Source organism: Nymphalis io, chromosome 6 (genome assembly GCF_905147045.1).
Source record: "Nymphalis io chromosome 6, ilAglIoxx1.1, whole genome shotgun sequence".
Lineage (NCBI taxonomy): Eukaryota > Metazoa > Arthropoda > Insecta > Lepidoptera > Nymphalidae > Nymphalis > Nymphalis io.
The window spans coordinates 1144262-1163435 of record NC_065893.1 but is presented as its reverse complement, the minus strand read 5'-3'; the positions used below and the strand labels follow the sequence as shown (position 1 = coordinate 1163435).

Here is a 19174-nt window from a genome sequence, read left to right as displayed (position 1 = left end):
TAGAGATCTGTGCAAGCTGAACTCGTTGGGTTTACATCGCTTAAAATCAGTGCATTCGCTGTGTTCTTATACAAACTGGGGTGACGCTAGCAATACTGGTAATTCCTGATTGCAGGAATACCGATCTAATAATTGTGAACGATCATAAAGTTTAAATATAAAAGTGAATGAGTTGTAATTTGAGTCTGTCCGACAGTCAATCTACGGTAATCTATTTTTCATATTACATTTGCTTTGATTTCGTCTCTGTTTAGGGGTGCAACGTTCGCGCATGCGCGAACGGCGATATGCCACCGCCTCAGCCGCGCGCCCGTCCAGCGTGCACACACACCCCTGTAATAACACATTTACCTCTTAATAACAAAAAAAAACTCAAATATAACACAAAATTCAAAGCTCACATAGAGATTGTAGGAAATTATTTATATACGATAAATTAACTTTTTACTTCACTCCACCGGTCTAAATTGTGCTGTGATGTGAGATGTAACGTATAGTCGTTACTTAATGATTATTTGGTTAAATTCACATGATTTTATTAACAAATGGATTGATAGAGACGGTTTATTAGTTGATGTGTTTTGTGTCATGAAGTGAGGGCCCGCGTCTTGCGTAACACTGCTCGACGTTGGTAAGTAATTTAAAAATATCCTTTTCAATCTGTATTTTCTTTTTTATTAAGTAACATATATTTATGCTCATATCGCAGTATGTTTAATAAAATATCAAAGTTTATAATTTAATTAGAATTAATTTAAAAATGTTTACAAGAGTTTCTAAATGTAATCACAATCTAATATTATTCAATGGCCGAAATTCCAAATACCTTCATTAATATTGATAAAATAAAAAATAAAAAAGTTTTAGTAATATTAAAAGAAACCATAAATAATATTGTTTAAATTATGATATTGATTAAAATAATCTAAATATCATATGAATGTTATAAGCTCGCTAAAAAATTATGATATAATACAAAGTTTTGTTCTTTTCTCAAAAGTGAATGACCTAACGTACTTAACTTTGGATACGAAATATATGTAACAATACATAATATATATCATATGTGTCAAATATGTATTAAAAATGTATCAAAAATGTATCAAAATTGCTTTTATACAGAAGGTTCGACCACATTAAAGTCATACATATACTACTCAGTATAATAGAAATAATCGTTAAAAAAAATAAAAAAGTTAGCCTTATTAATTCTTCAATCGTTATATACCTTTATGTATATACGAAATACTAATGATAATTTCTTTCACCTGAGCCTTTGATAAGGATTTTTTTTATGTTTTGTAAAGAAATGAAAAGAATAATATTATGAAAAAAGTGATGTAGTAATGTCTACAAAATTGTTACAAGAGCTACTGTCCGGGAAGTGGCATTTGTGTCTGAAGAGTAAATAGCTATAAGAATTATATAATTATTACTTTTTCGTTTTTAGCTGTATATAAGCATTCATAGCCATACATTTTACTTTGAAATGGGTTATGTAGCTGTGTTTATATAATACGTCTGTGTGTGTAGCATATTCCACAAATTTAACCTTGTAAATGTGGTCTGCGGCAAATTTTCAAGTCACAAGGATTTTAAATAACTAATAATATATGCAAAAAAAAATATTTTTCATGTTTCTTTTTATATTATAATTAAAAATAAATTAGTCCAAAGACGCTACTATTTGATTGAAATCCAAAATGTAAATTGGGTATATATCACACTTTTTTAAATAATAAAATAACCAATGAAAAAATTAAAGATAAGTTAATTTGCAACACTGAAAATTGCAGAGTTAGTAAAAACGTAAGAGCCCGTAAATTGTCAGCGCTGGACGAAGGCCGCTTCTTAAGAAGGCTTAGAGCTTATTCCACCACGCTGCTCTAACGTGAGATGGTTGATTACACATGTATCAGAATTTAATTAGACACTTGTAGGTTTTCTAACGCACTCTTCACCGCCAAACACTAAGTGAACTAATGAATACAAACAAAGCACATGACAAGGTAGTAGTGCTTTCCCGGAATTGAACCAGCTATCTTCGTTTAAGATCTACATGCTATATCTACTAGGCCAACTCTGTTCCATTAAAAAGTGTAAAAAAGTAAGTGTAAAAAAAAGTAATGACATAAGCGTTATCCGATCCTGGATACAAAAAATAAATCAATTCCATTTAACCTAGCACAATAATTAAAGCTATCTCTTTTAATTAAACATATTTTAGAAATGTGTATATCTTTTACACTGTGAAAGAGAATAAAAAAATATATAATTAGACAGATGATAACATTCGTATGTTAATCTAGTATTATATACAAGCATAACGTAAGCGCATACTAACTTGGCCAGTTTAAATCGCGGGCAAACGACTATAATTTTCCTAATTGTAACTACGCATAATATGCGTAGAAATTAGTCACGATTCGGTACCTTTTACTAATTTCTGAACAGCTTTAGATTGCGAGTAGTACTTAGAATTCAACAATTTATTTATTATATTAAATTCCTTTAGTTATTACAACAATACATTTACTAATTGACAATCATAGTAATAACTACCTCTTAGTTTTATAATTGCTTACATATTTCAACATAATGGAAAACGGAGATGGCCTAGTGGTTAGAACGCGTGAATCTTAACCGATGATCGTGGGTTCAAACCCGGGCAAGCACCACTGAATTTTCATGTGCTTAATTTGTGTTCATAATTCATCTCGTGCTTGACGGTGAAGGAAAACATCGTGAGGAAACCTGCACGGGTCTAATTTCATTGAAATTCTGCCACATATGTATTCTACCAACACGCAATGGAGCTGCGTGGTGGAATAAGCTCCAAACCTTGTCCTCAAAAAGGAGAGGGGGCCTTAGCCCCGCAGTGGGACATTAACAGGCTGTTACTGTTCAACATAATAAAGAAATAGTCAGGCGTGATTACGACGGTAGATTGGTAATAAGCAAATAACATTCAACTGAGACCTTCGTTTAAAGTTTCCAATGAAACAAATGCAAATAATTTTCACGTTTAGGTAGTTAATTCATCTAACCTAGTTTGGTTCCAGCGCGTCCTTGACAAAAGACGAAGGTCAGGCAATTTTTCAATGCAGAAACTAGTTATTCACAATATTGAGGGTAATTGTCGAATTACTTTTAACAACGTGAAATTTTTTTATTCGTTTCGTTTGCATTTGAAAAGGATATAACGAATTTTTAAGATAACTAAACTACATAATAGTTACTCCTGAACTCTTACCGGTCTTGATATGATTATTATTATATTGAGCACCTGTCTTGTTAGCTAGTTTATAAGGCCGTAAATGCCGAACTCTGGGTAACTAATACCGGGTCGAGCTCATAGAAGAATATTGGCTATTTCGGCTTTTTTTTCTTATTAGGTTAGGCAAGCTGATTTTAAGTGATCACAAATGCCCATAGATTTGCATTCTTACATTGGCATTGTAAGAAATATTAACAATTAAACAACCCTTACATCGCCAATGCGCCGTCAACCTTGGAAACTAAGATCTTATGTCATTTGAGCCTGTTGTTACACTGGCTCACTCACCCTTCAACATAACAATATAAGTATTACTGCTTAGCGATACAATAAACTATGAGTAGGTTTTACCTACCCAAAAAGCCTAACCTAAAAAAATATCAGCAACCATAGGAATCTTCAAGAGAGAGTGAGTACGATGTATACCATCGTACAACAAAAAGCTAAACAGTCGACTCATATCTATATTAGTACGTAAGCAGAAGTCTGAATGTAAAATGAATGTTAAATCTTATTGTTATTAGCAATGAATAAAGGTCGAATTTCGACCACTGCGGTATCCTTAGTACATATAAATACAAATTTTATATACTTAAAAATTTCGTATCAAAATCTCATATAGGATATATTTCTTTGCTAATGTACATGCCCTACGTATAAATAATTACATTTAACTGAAACATTTGCACCAAAACCATTCGTCTTAATCTGACTTGTCATCTTACGTTATTCGCCAGAGGTCATATATTATCCAACACCCTCAGGCGAGGGCTTCCCAACGTCACTTAGGTCAAAATATTTTAATTAGAAGTCTTTAGATTTCAGCTTAACATGACGTTTAATGCGATGTAACCTTGTTATTTGAAAGAATTTTACACATATTTGAAGTATTATAATATTATAAGTAATGATGACATTGAAACTTAAAATTATACGTTTAATTACTAATTTTTTTTTATCTATACATAAATATATCGATGTGAATTTATTTGTTTCTATCTGTTGTTACAAATCTCCATGACAAAACACCACAAATATTTTACCCAGTTTATTACAGCCGCCGATAGATGGTGCTGCAGCATAAACTTCTATACTAATAAACCGATCGATAACTTAAGCGATATATTTCTTTATATGTATATGTACTATTGGCATGGCGTTCTGATTGCATTTTTGCGTAATTAAAAACTTACTGGGTAGGCACTAATCACTGTACCGCCGCACAAAAATAGTTGGTATATTTGTATTCCAAATTTAAGTTAAATAATATTTTGGATAATTTGCACAAATTCAAAACGATATTAATGTTAGTTAAAATATTTGACGAAATTTTATAAATAGCGAAAACAAAATAAGTAAGTATTATTTTTTCTATAAAAATCAATCAATCAATCAATCAATCAACAGCCAATCGTTGTCCACTGCTGAACATAGGCCTCTCCCAAGGTGCGCCAAAGCTCCCTGTCCTCCGCCTTCCGCATCCAGTTGGTGCCCGCCACCTTCTTAAGGTCGTCTTAAGAAATAGTGTATTTTCGCCGCATTGGCAATAAAAGGAAGTTGACCTTAATTTAACTATCAGCCACCACCATCACTATGACCACATGGTCATAGACATTGGCACTGTAAGGGACATTAACCATTACATGACATCGCCAATGCGCTATCATCCTTAAAACTACCATACCATACATCAAACAGAAAAACAAAAATACAAGTATAGTTGTTTGTCGGCACAATATCTGATGAGTGGGTGCTACCTACTAGGTTCACATATCACATTCCTGCTATAAATAAAATAAAACAAAAAGTTAGGTAATATACTTATAAGTTTTTTATACTAATGCTACTGGCAGGTTGAATGTCACTCATTCAAAAAATAGAACACAATTATGTTAGCAAATTGATTTAGGTGGTGCCTATAAATAGCGTTGAAGCGAAGGGTAACACTGTGGTTAAGTTGATTTTCGTTGTATAATTTTACGTGAGTGAAGTTCAAGAAGGTTAAAAGTTTAATCATAAAGGAAAAAAATCAAAGGCAAACTATATTACACTAAGAGATTTACTTCAGCACAGTTAAAGAAGAAAAAAAAATAGTTGTCACGGGCATAAGCATCGCATTGATAGTTAATGAATAAATTTATAATTAAATAAAGCGAATTAATAAAAAAGTCAAATAAATAACAACAGAGTCTAAAACGAAGAAGCATGACTGCATATCGTTTTGCCTTTTGTCGTTACGGTATACAAATCCATCTTACCCCCAAAAATCCGCCAATTGAGATTCCATATCAAAAATAGTAAGATTATTTATTATTCTCAACTTAAAATACACATATTTTTTTTTATATAGAATAGGAAGGCGGACGAGCATATGGGCCACCTGATGGTAAGTGGTCACCAACGCCCTTAGACATTGGCATTGTAAGAAATGTCAACCATCGCTTACATATCCAATGCGCCACCAACCTTGGGAACTAAGATTTTATGTCCCTTGTGCCTGTAATTACACTGGCTCACTCACCCTTCAAACCGGAACACAATATCAAGTATTGCTGTTTTGCGGTAGAATACCTGATGAGTGGGCGGTACCTTCCCAGACGAGCTTGCACAAAGCCTTACCACCAGTGAACCAACCAATATACGTTGTACAATCATTTAAATTACAATGTACGACAATAGAATCAGACAAACCAAGTTAGTTAAATTACAACTAAATAGCAGATTTATTTTGTATGTATGTATCTCAAAACTTACCGCAGACCACTATCATGAAATGCCTGAGAGTGATATGCGATATTGAAGACAATAATCATAATATATAAAGGATACACGCATCAAAATTGCGTAACACCGTAAGCCGGATTTAAATATTTCACGACTGAAAAACGAAATGCCGTGAATTCTAATATTATGTATGTATTTTAGTAAAGTATAAAGCTGTATTTAAATGCTAAATCGCTGATCTCTGGAATTATCACTATGAATAATAATTGTGTTCTATTTTTTGAATTAAAATGAGTTACATTTAACCTGCCAGTAGCATAAGTATAAAAACTTATAAGTATATTACCTAACTTTTTGTTTTATTAGACACATGGTACTAAAATTGTTTGCAAATTGAATGGCTTATATCTACATCATCATCTCTTAGCCAGTCGCAACCTACAGCTAGTAATTGGCTTTTCAGAGATGCAAATATCCCGGTTCCCGGTTCTTCGCCATTCGCATCCAGTTGAAACATAAATAGTTTTTTTTATAGAATAGGTTTTTTTATAGGTAGCTTAGCATATGGGTCATCTGATGGTAAGTGATCACCAACGCCCATAGACATTGGCGTTGTAAGAAATGTCAACCATCGCTTACATATCCAATGCGCCACCAACCTTGGGAACTAAGATATTATGTCCCTTGTAATTGTAATTACACTGGCTCACTCACACTTCAAACCGGAACACACTGGAACACAAACAATACCAAGTACTGCAGTTGTGCAGTAGAATATCTGATGAGTGAGTGACCTAGACGAGCTAAAAGATAAATATTTTAATGGTCAAACTATACACATATATATAATTAGCTATGTGCATAAGATCCGTAATAACAGATAGTATTCACTAGAGGATTATGTCAAGTGCAACGCCATTGGACATTAACGCCTAGTTTCACAAATTGCATTAACCTATAAGCCTGTGAACACACTAATCACAATGAGTATATAGTTTATAAGTTACGTCCATCTTTATATATATATATATATAAGACTATAGCCTGAGTACCTAGCTACAGTAACAGTAACAGCCTGTTAATGTCCCACTGCTGGGCTAAAGGCCTCCTCTCCCTTTTGAGGAGAAGGTTTAGAGCTTATTCTACCACGCTGCTCCATTGCGGGTTGGTAGAATACACATGTGACAGAATTTCAATGAAATTAGACACATGCAGGTTTCCTCGCGATGTTTTCCTTCACCGTCAAGCACGAGATGAATTATAATTACAAATTAAGCACATGAAAATTCAGTGGTGCTTGCCCGGGTTTGAACCCACGATCATCGGTTAAGATTCACGCGTTCTAACCACTAGGCCATCTCGACTTTTTTTGACTAACTACAGTACCAAATCATTATATTTCCTTTTTTTTACCGGCTAGGAGAATATCGTATATCCTATTTAAATTTCGTATATCTTTTAGTCACGCTACAATTTATGTTCAAATATATACCATTTGTCACGAAGAATTAGTCGCTACCTCTAGTAGCGAGTTGCAATAAAGTGAATAAAATAAAAAACCTTTCCCATGAAAAATAAATATACAAAACATCATGATCATCGGTCAAATGATATCGAAATATATTAATCTCAAATACATATTCTAACATTTATATATATATATATATATATATATATATATATATATATATATATATAGATTATATCGCTTATTGATATCGCTTTAAAATATTTTTTATTTATTTAAACAAAAACGCAAGCCTTTGATTTTCATTTCTTAAAATTCTAGAAATAGCAGAAGATAATAAAAAGCGAGTAATTCTAAAGAGTAACAAAGTGTAGAGACCCTACATTAAGAGACGTCGACTCTTTCAGGCGTCGCTGTGGCATTTTAATTACACATCATCTTTTCTATAGCTTACTCTGAAGTTTTGAAACAGCAAACAATAGCTCATTATAAGATAAAGAATAACTACTCATGCTTTTTGTTTAAGACTATTTTTTTTCAACACGATATATCCGGTGCCATTTATCAATTTATCATCTTTCGAAATTCAGGAGGGATTGAGTTGATTTTTATGGATAAGATTTGTATAATTATGAATCAATATTTTGAAGTATAATAATCGTTGCTACACGGAAACTGATTGACTTAAATTCGTTTGTATATTGTATGCTTAAAGTGTTATTTCAATATCGAATAAAAAAAATCGCCTGATATATTACTAAAGGGGTTAATTAATTTTATGTTTATAATTCATCTCATGGTATACTGGTGGTAGGGCTTTGCGCAAGTTCGTCTGGGTAGGTACCACCCACTCATCAGATATTCTACCGCAAAACAGCGGTACTTGTTATTGTTGTGTTCTGGTTTGAAGGGTGAGTGAGCCAGTGTAATTACAGGCGCAAGGGATATAACATCTTAGTTCCCAAGGTTGGTTGCGTATTGGCTATGTAAGCGATGGTTGACATTTCTCAATGCCATTGTCTAAGGGCGGTGACCACTTACCATCAGGTGGCCCATATGCTCGTCCGCCTTCCTATTCTATAAAAATAAAAATGATTGGAAGCGAAGGAAAATATTGTGAGAAAACGTACGTGTTAAATGAAAATCTGTCACATGAATCCACCAACCCGCATTGGAGCAACGTTATGGAATAAGCCCCAAACCTTCTCCACCCAACAGTGTGATATTTGCCTAACGGCCTGCACTTTGCTTTTTATATTTACAAAAATTTATACTGAAATAATACAGATATAAAAACATTTTTATTCATAACTACCGCAAAGAAGATAATTCACAATAAACTCTTGTCCTAATTTTAACTGACAATGACACAACAAAGAAAATTTGTGTATTTGTCGGCAGTCCGCCTATTTTAATCTATTCCATTAAAAAATTACAACGTAATATAAAAATATGATTTATGAATAGCCATAATGGCCCAACGGTTAGAACGTGAGAACCTTGTCCAAGGATTGCGAGTCCAACCCGCTTTTCATATAAAAGCTTAATTTGTGTTTAAAATTCATCTTATCTTCTGTGGTAACAGAAAAAATTATGAAAAAATTAACAGACCTTTTCACCAATTAAATAGATATGTAAATTAAATAATAAAATATATATGTTGTTACATATATCTTATAAATATAATATATATAATAATATATACCGCTACACATCAATACTGAGTATTGTCGTGTTCCTGTTTAAAGGGTAAGAGATCCAGTGTACCTAAAACCACAAGGGACTTAACATCTTAGTTTCCACGATTTGTGATGCATTGACAATGTGACCCATAAATTTGAATCAGTTTCGTAAAAAAAAAACACTTTTTTTTTCTCAATAATAATGTATAAATTTTTGTTTTTAACATCTTTTTTTTTATGTATAAATGTACCTCTTACTTTTGTTTGTTTTTAATCAATAATTAATATTCAAAATTTTTAAATGTTCTCAGATATTTATATTTTATTCATTTTATACCAATCAAGTGATAGTTTTATAATAATTTAATTGTTAATGTCTTTTCTATTTGTTATAAATATTTTGATTTTTAAAATTTTTATCTTTTTGTTAACTCGAAATGTTGACATATTTTGCAACACCTATAATTTAGGAGACACTTGATTTGTATAACGTCATGTTTAAAGACTTAATTTGTATTTATTAGTGTACTTCTTGTTGGAGTTGATATTATAATAAATAAATAAACAAATCTTACAGTGCCGATATCTATGATATAACACATAAAGCACTTTCTCCTTCATAATGACACTAAGGATTTTTATATTTTATACTGTGGATAATAGATATCTTTATAAAATTTAATTGGAGTCAAGTTTTTTCTGACACACAAATATAAATTTATTAAAACACAGCATTACAGAATCTTATAATAAGCCGAAAATCGTTATTAAAGTATAAAAACTCGTTAAGTATAATATCAAACGTGTTAAAACGTTTACACAATGAAAGATTTCGAACAATAAACACGTTGTATTGTTGTTTGACGAAATTCAAATATTGGCTCACTTCCAACAGTTCGGTTTTCAATTATATAATAATAGATATCTTTATAAAATTTAATTGGAGTCAAGTTTTTTCTGACACACAAATATAAATTTATTAAAACACAGCATTACAGAATCTTATAATAAGCCGAAAATCGTTATTAAAGTATAAAAACTCGTTAAGTATAATATCAAACGTGTTAAAACGTTTACACAATGAAAGATTTCGAACAATAAACACGTTGTATTGTTGTGTGACGAAATTCAAATATTGGCTCACTTCCAACAGTTCGGTTTTCAATTGATGTCTCACTTACATCAGCCTACAGCTCCGCTTTGTGTTAGCGAACTGTATAACGTTTCACTCGGAGCATTATCGTTATAAAATAATACTAGTTTTTGTCACTAATAATATTTTTACTGTGAAAGTGGCAACTGCCTTGTTAGGTGCGTAGATTTTATCTAGCTCCATATAAATAGGGCTGTAGGGCTTAAGGCTCTGGATTTAAATGGGTCGGGCCAATGAAGAATTAAATTCAGTCATTAAATTCTCAATATCAGCCCATTGGTAAGAATATAATGTTGCCTTGCGTTACAGTGAATACAAATCTAGAATTTGTGATTTTAATTTTTGACAGTAAGCTAAATCATAAAATAAATACCCATAAAATGGCTCGTTTTGGTAAATAATTTCGTTAATATCTTCATGAAGCGCGATCGTCTTTTTGTACCATGAATATATTATGAATACATGTTATAATTTAATAATATTATTATTTAAGTAAGTGTCAACACTTCCATGCTTTGAAAAGCAAGTAAAGCCGTTAGTCCTGCGCCTGAACTCTCTCCTCTCAGATTGCTGTTCTTCGTATATTACGCCGATAACAGTGACGAAGCGGCGGGTATATTTATGAAGACGGGGACTACCAGAGATGCTGGGCTATATCCTCATAAAGGTAATTCATAATAGAGAAAAAGCCCATTGCTCGCCGAATACCATCCACACCTAGGAATTCAGAATCTCATTAATATCAAAATATATAACAACTGGCAAACAATAATAGAAACAAAAACGCAGAAAGCCAATTGTAATCCTTACATTTCAATTGTGATGTATGCTGTCTGGAAATAAAAACAAGCTATAAAACTCAATCAAGTACTAGAATGAATGACGGACGTGCCTTCGATATATCCGCGGATAAAAATTTAATAAAAGAAAAAAAGATTGCCAACCTAACGGATTATGAGAGGGAGAGAATAGAGAGTGAATCAGTACTGCGTACACACTTGTGCATTGGTCGTCTGCATTTCTTTTAACTAGCATCGAAGCAACCGATGGACCTTATTTTATTACATTGGGACCTGAACCTTCCATTATATATCAAGTTTTTTTTTGACGAAAAATGCACGGGAGGGAATTGTCAAAGGATTCATTATTAAATATAATGCTTATTTTAAAAAAAAAAAAAACAGAAACACTTAGTATTGTTGTGTTACGGTTTGAAGGGAAACTACAGCCACAAGGGACACAATTTAGTTCCCAAGGTTGGTTGTTGACGGTCTACAGAGTGGTTAATATTTCGTACATTACCACTTATGACCACTTACCAACAGGTGACCCATTTGCCCGTCCGTACCTAATACAGTATAAATAAACAAAAAAAAAGTATCTTTAAAATTTGATATGGTAAATAAAAATGCTTAATATTATCTTTCTTCTACAACTTGACTTGAAAATTAACAAAATAAGCCTAAAATTTTCCTTATAAATTGTAAGTACTAAAAACAAATATAGTGCATTTTATCTTCATTACGACTTAACGCGAATTTTATTATAAAATATTAGTACAATAGAATCATCCGTTTGGAACAACCCTTATGCTTCATGGAAAACTAAATTGGAAATAATATATAGGTGTAGGTGTTTGTAAGCGGCAAAGGTCTTGAGTTCGGTTGCACTTTTTCATTCATACGTAAATCGGCTTTCAAAATCCTAGCATTAAGGCTGATGCAATGCGTCACACTCGACCCGCTGCAGTGCCTCTTGCTATTTCAATAAACGACCTTACAATTCTTGAAATAGAGTCCATATTTAATTGCTGTTTGTATAATTAAATTACTACGGCGACCCCGCTGAAAAACTCAGTACATATAATTACTGTTTTAAGAGTTGCACTTGTTTTGCTAGCGACTTAATTATCCATGAACTGTGTTTTGAACCGATTTTCTTCGAGTTAATCAATTTCAATAAAAAATACAGATTATACAAACTTACTACATTATTAAAAAGGACAGATATTAAATTAGAATTAATATATTTTTTAAGACACACTATTTCTTAGATCAACCAAATCTCAGCTGCTTTTGCAATTCGTTTTAAATAATTTAAATTATGTTCTATTAATATATAAAATCTCACTGGCTTTACTATTGATTTATTTTATTATAATTAAAATAAGAAAATAAATTTAATATCAATAAATAAATTCAGGAAAACAAAAATTTCAACAACATTGGTGTACTACAATCTACAAGGTATAGTCAAAAATGACGTAGAGATTGACTTACTTCTCGTATTTTTAGCCTTTAAACTATCAGTCAATATTCAACTTCAATGGTCACCAAGAAAAGTCAATAAGTAATATATATTTTAAATATTTACAAGTAAAAAATTAAATCTTTATATGTAGCGAAGCATGTTTCTTGAGAGAACTATTGAAATAACCTGCACGAAGCTCGAGCGTGCCATTGTTGTATGAGTAAACAGATCTAACTCAAATGAATTCCTTGAAAAAATATTGAAAGGCGTTTTATTGAAATTACCTAGATCGAACAAATATATGTGGTGAATTTAATATACATTTATTTTACTTCAACCGCAAGTAATAAGTACAGAACATTGTTAAATTCATAATGTCATAGATCCTACTAGGATTATATGCAAATATTTATATACATAGACAACATATTTACAAGCAATGTACCACTAAAAATTCTATAATTAATTAATTCAGATACAACTCTTGTCAAAAAATTGATTCTTTTAAATATCATGTTAAAATTTAACAAATACCAAAAAATATTCTACTTGTAATGCTTAAAACAAAAGTATTCTATAAATTGAAAAGAATAACTGACCGATTGGCTTATTAACGCGCAACCCAAACTACTAGCATCATAAAAAAATTCATACGAAGTCTTTTTACACAGTAGGGTAACACTAAGGACAGATCTTTGAAAATTTGACCCCTAAGATGAAAGTATATATGAAAAACCGTAATTTTGAAGAAAAAGCTATTGAAATTGATATTCAGCAATTCTTAATTATGACTCAAGTGAAGCCGCGGGTAAAGTAAAGTAAAGTAAAGCACTAGTTTATCATATAATTTAAATTTACCATTTAAAACACCAACGAGATACGAATTAATTTCAATTTTAGTAACCATTAAAAAATCTACTGATCTGTGTGATGGTTCTGTAAAATCATTAATTTAAAATTTAATTAAATAGCCATGACCTAAATACAATATTTATAAATTTGGTACATTTACTTAGTACATGAGCTTCTACAAACTCAATAACTTTAGACTAATCTCAGGACTACCAACTACACTCTCGACAAATAATCTCGATAATGCACGTCTTATAAGAGCCCGCAAACCTTTAATACTACCTATATTATCTTAATAGTGGAAGGTTAAAAATCTTCTAAGATCTTAGTTAATATAAGGACACAAGGATCACAAGGACACAATACTTGCTTTTTTTCTTTCTCATTTACATAAGTGACTTACCATAACAAAGTAATACTGATTATAGCATCATAATATACATATTTATATACATATAATTGGTGGTAATACCTGGTGGTATGGCTTTGTGCAAGCTCGTCTGGGTAGGTACCACCCACTCTTCAGATATTCTACCGCAAAACAGCAGTACTTGTTATTGATGTGTTCCGGTTTGAAGGGTGATTAAGCCAGTGTAATTACAGGCACAAGGGATACAACATCTTAGTTCCCAAGGTTGGTGGCGTATTGGCTATGTAAGCGATGGTTGACATTTCTTACAATGCCATTGTCTAAGGGCGTTTAGTGACCACTTACCATCAGGTGGCCCATTTGCTCGTGCGCCTTCCTATTCTATAAAAAAAAAAAAAAAGATTCTGTACCAACGTGTACCTGATTCACAAGAAAAAGACCGCAGATGTCAAACGATAGTAGAAAAACTTAAAGAACAATTCGAACACAAAATACCCTTATATGTCAACAAAAATACCCTCTAAAAATAATTTAGTTGAGTTATTTTTGGTAATAGTAAGTGACAAATTGCCTTACAACATTAAAATAATATATAACATTTATATAATTAAATCAGTCGTACACGAATATGGCGTGAGTGATTTATAATTTAAAACGTTCAAAAGTAACTTAAAAAAACTCATAACATAAGAAACATAATATGTGCTAACTTGCTACTCACACGCGATTTTAGTGCAAACAATTTAAACAAATTTTAATAGAAAGTATAAAGAAATACCGTAACCGTAACCGTAACAGCCTGTGAATGTCCCACTGCTGGGCTAAAGGCCTCCTCTCCTCTTTTTGAGGAGAAGGTTTGGAGCTTATTCCACCACGCTGCTCCAATGCGGGTTGGTAGAATTCACATGTGGCAGAACTTCAGTGAAATTAGACACATGCAGGTTTCCTCACGATGTTTTCCTTCACCGTAAAGCACGAGATGAATTATAATCACAAATTAAGCACATGAAAATTCAGTGGTGCTTGCCCGGGTTTGAACCCACGATCATCGGTTAAGATTCACGCGTTCTTACCACTGGGCTTTCTCGGCAAGAAAGAAATACAACAATACATAATAATGTAGAATACAGTGATAAGATATAAAATATAGGTATCGAAAGCACACGAGACCATCAAGATTTACCCGGCTTAACTGCCACACGAAATGAGACCGATTGAAGTCTCCATAATTCGCCAACTTTTTCATAAAATAATTTTCGTAATGATAAAAATAAAAGTGAACTGGCAATAACTTACCAATTACGGGAATTCATTTCGTTCTTAAAACAATATTTATCTGGCTTAATGAACATGCATATAAGTACATATATGTTAAAACATAATGGATAATAAGCAAATGACCATTTTTTTCGTAAATTCGTAACGTGGCGCTAATGTTTTATGCAAGCTTCAAGATAGGTATCTCCACTCTCCAATTATTCTCTACTAATCCATACCAATCTCCAAACAGTAATAATATAAATTATAATTTGTCTTGTTGTGTTCCGGATGGATATTGAAATAACCAGTGTAATTATATCGGATATAATATCATAATCATTATGGTTTACGATAAAAAGAATGATTAGAACTTTTAGACCGTCCATGTGGTTGTGACAGTTTTTCCAACTACCTTTCTGTTTGAAATAATTTTAAAAAAATGTTTAAGCTACCGTCATACCGCATTTACACATTTGTGCGAGTGACGAGACGAATTTTGAGCACACATTTGAGCACGCACGAGAGTTCGTCATCACCTCGTGTTTTAGCTCATCGATCGTGACGCTCGCGTCGGGATTAGGCTTTTGGACACGAGAGAAGGAAATTGAGTGGCGACTAGTGCGAATGTGTAAACGCTTTCTCGTGGCAGCATAAAGTCCTTGAATTTTTCGCCGAACAGTTCATCGAATTGCGAGGCGAATCACGAGAAGGGGTAAGATTACAACTGGATTTTTATTAATGATATCAGGCAGGCAAATGTAAACGAACAAAAGGTTTTCTTGAACTAGTGATGTACCTGTATACATTTTCATTGTAAGTATATTACGACAGCATTTTAAAACCTTTGACTTTGGTCATATGCACTGGTCAACTAACCTTACATAAAACGCTGGTCACGTTGGTCTAGTGGTCTCATTTCTATGAGGCCGCAGACTCCCAGGGTCCTTGGTTTAAAGCCCAGGTCAGGCCTATAAAAAGTTATTGATTTTTTCGTAGAAGAAACTCAGCAGCAAAGCGGAGTCTGAAAATTGGAAGAGTATGCACTCCCGTCCCTCGGAAAAAACGTAAAGCCGTTGATCCTGCGCCTGAAATCTTTCCGATCGTGTCCGATTTCCATCCTATCGAAATGAAAGATTAAAAAGTGAAACTGTATTCGCGCACGCACTTTTGCACTATAATTAGTCCTGCGCAGTTGTCTAATCTCTCCTGAGATTGGCCACCGTGGCTGAAATAATAATAATATCCTGGTATATTATTCACACACGACCATCTAATCCCAAACCAAGCAGAGCTTGTACTATGGTAACCAGACAACTAATATACTACATATACTACTTTTCTTTTGTAAATTCATACTTAAATAGATAATTAAACCCAGACTTAGGACAAACAGGCATGTTCATGCACACAAATGTCTGTCCTGGGTGGGAATCGAACCCACAACCTTCGGTGTGAGAGACAAGTATCTACCAACCCCGCCAATCGGCCCAACAATCGGTCAGAAGTACAACGATACACACATGTAATACTACTACAACAAGTAAAACATCACTGTTTAATGGTTCCGCTACACAAAGTAAGCCCAAGTTCTTATTACAAAACTTCATTCCTTTTTTCTTAATTAATTATTGTAAAGGTCAGCTTCATTGATTTTACTCCGTAAATAATTTTTATTATTTTTATTCCAAGACAAAGGTTTCTTTCGTCTAGTTCCTTTGAACGAAAGTAATAGCGAAAGCGTTTCTTTGCCTTTTTTTCTTTCGACTTACATTTATCAAACATAAATAACAATATTTAAATTGATTTTCCGAAGAAATATTATCAATTCAATTCATATTTTGAATTTTCCGAGAATGTTAAATGTAAAAAAATAAATTATAACTGTGCTAAGTACAGACTTTCAGTTTGGGTTTTCAAGCCTGGGATCATTCCAGGTGTGTTTTTTGGCAAGAAATTCATCGTAACAGCCTTGAGCTAGTAAGTTGGCTATGTACTTCAGAAACACACTTGTGTACTTTGATATTTTCTGCGGTAATTAATGTATAATTTATTTATTATATTTTTTTTTTGTGGTAGATTCCATGTTCCTATCAACATACCGAAACCGGTATTCCTTAAACTGTCATTGGTAACTGAATAAGTGTTATTAGATACACAAGCACATAGGAAACAACTCTCCTACCATGTATTTAAACAGAAGTGTCACCTCTCTCTCTCTCTCTCTCTCTCTCTCTCTCTCTTATCCCTCACTTATCCGTTAAAAAGTGACAAACGTAATTATATTAAAAACTAATACGATTATAAAATAGGTTGAGTGAATATTGTCTTAAACATAACAGTAATAAAGTATGAAATATTATTAAGAATTAAACGTTTTCGTGCTTTCATTTCTGTTTTATAAATATCTCGTTGTTTTTTTAATTAAAATAATAAAATACAAAAACACTTAACGCTTCACTGCTCTTGTTTTATATGCAAATAAACTTGCACGAAACACTTTAACACGACTTGTTGAATACATCATCAACACATTAGCTTTACAAAAAACTACTCGACTATAAACTAAGAAATTAAAAGCATTTCAAAACATGATTATTACCTTAGAAAATGAAATATTACAAAGTGTATAATATTTATGAATGGCATTATGATGTTTTTAAATTAATCACGTAATAGTAATCATCTTTCATAGTTCTCATTAGCCATTAATAATGAGTAACAGTTGTTGATATAAATATTTAGAAATTTTAACACATATGTATGTATAATATCGCAACGGCGTATCGTAGAAAAAGTCTTAAGTCAGTACAAGGGCCGAGTAAGCTACTTTAGTGGATGATACGTGAAACTTAACCGAAGACTGCGGTTCATTCAAGGTCTAGTGAGTTTTCTTGTTCATAATTCGTGTTTATAATTATTTCATTTCGGTGATGAAGGAAATTATCACGAGGAAACCTGCTAGTGTCAGACGACATTCTTTGAGACGTATATCCAGCAACCCGCATTGGATCAGCCTGGTAGAATATGCTCCAAACTCTTCAAGAGAAGAGAAAAGCTTTGAAGAGTAGTAGAACTAAATGTCCCTCTACTCTTCAAAGACTCTTACTTCACCTACTACAATATAGGACGCCTTTGTCTAGCAGTCGTATATACGACTATAAATATTTATGGCTTGATTTTTTGGTCTGTCATCGTTACCTACATGTGTTTGCCAAATGAATATCCTGAAACCCGCAAAGGACCGCTTAAGATGTAACAGATAAATTTAAGACAAAGCCACTCAATGTAAAAGTGAAAATGGATACAAATGTGTTGTTGGAACCTTAATGAAATAAAACTTGTGATTCGTCCCTTCACTCTGTATACAGTGCGGTTGTTTATTGGACATAATGGACCCGCATGGCAAACTAAAGTTGCGGGTGGACCTGTGAATTTCATGAAGTTATTTATTTCTTTTTTATATATAAAATAGGTAGGCTAAATTGACTACTTGTTGATAGGTAGGCACCATCGCCCACAGACAATGCCGCTGTGAGAAATAACCAATAACAATCCTTCCTTCCTTACATCGCCAATGTGCCACCAACTTTGTGAACTACATCTTAGTTCACAAAGTTTTTGTCTTTTATGTCTATTGTTACACTGACTTACTCAGCCTTAAAACCTAAACACAACAATACTAAGTATTGCTGTTTAGTGGTAGAATATTTGATGAATGGGTGGTACATACCCAGATGGGCTTGTACAAAACGCTATCACCAAGTATTTAATATCATCGTTTTTATCAATAAAGGATACGATCATCCTCTAAAATTGAGACATAACAAACCGTTACATGTAAAAATTTTACTTTTTATTCTTTCCAGTATGGAAATTAATTATATATTAACGCCTTATATAATACATATTTTCTAACCCTGTTGTATTAAAATATGCGAAAAAATATATTTGTCCTTAACAAAGCTACCTGTAACAGTTTGAAAAAAAGAGTTATTTAAAAAAAAAATACTCGAAGTTTACTGCAGAAAACGATCGTGAAACATCAGAAAGGTGAAGGTTATCAGAAAGTAACATGCGACAAAGTCTTTAATGATTATAATATTCAAAGAATACCGCACATCATCATAGCGTATCACAA

General features: G+C 32.6%; 1 protein-coding gene across 2 annotated transcripts in view; it reads left to right on the top strand.

Annotated features, from left to right (window-relative positions):
- Positions 1-322: 322 nt before the first annotated feature.
- Positions 323-19174, top strand: part of LOC126769154 (uncharacterized) — a 62885-nt gene continuing 44033 nt past the window's right edge. For both annotated transcript variants that reach the window (XM_050487774.1, XM_050487772.1), the window contains exon 1: positions 323-631. The gene's annotated coding sequence lies outside the window, so the exon portion shown is untranslated. The remainder of the gene's footprint in view (positions 632-19174) is intronic.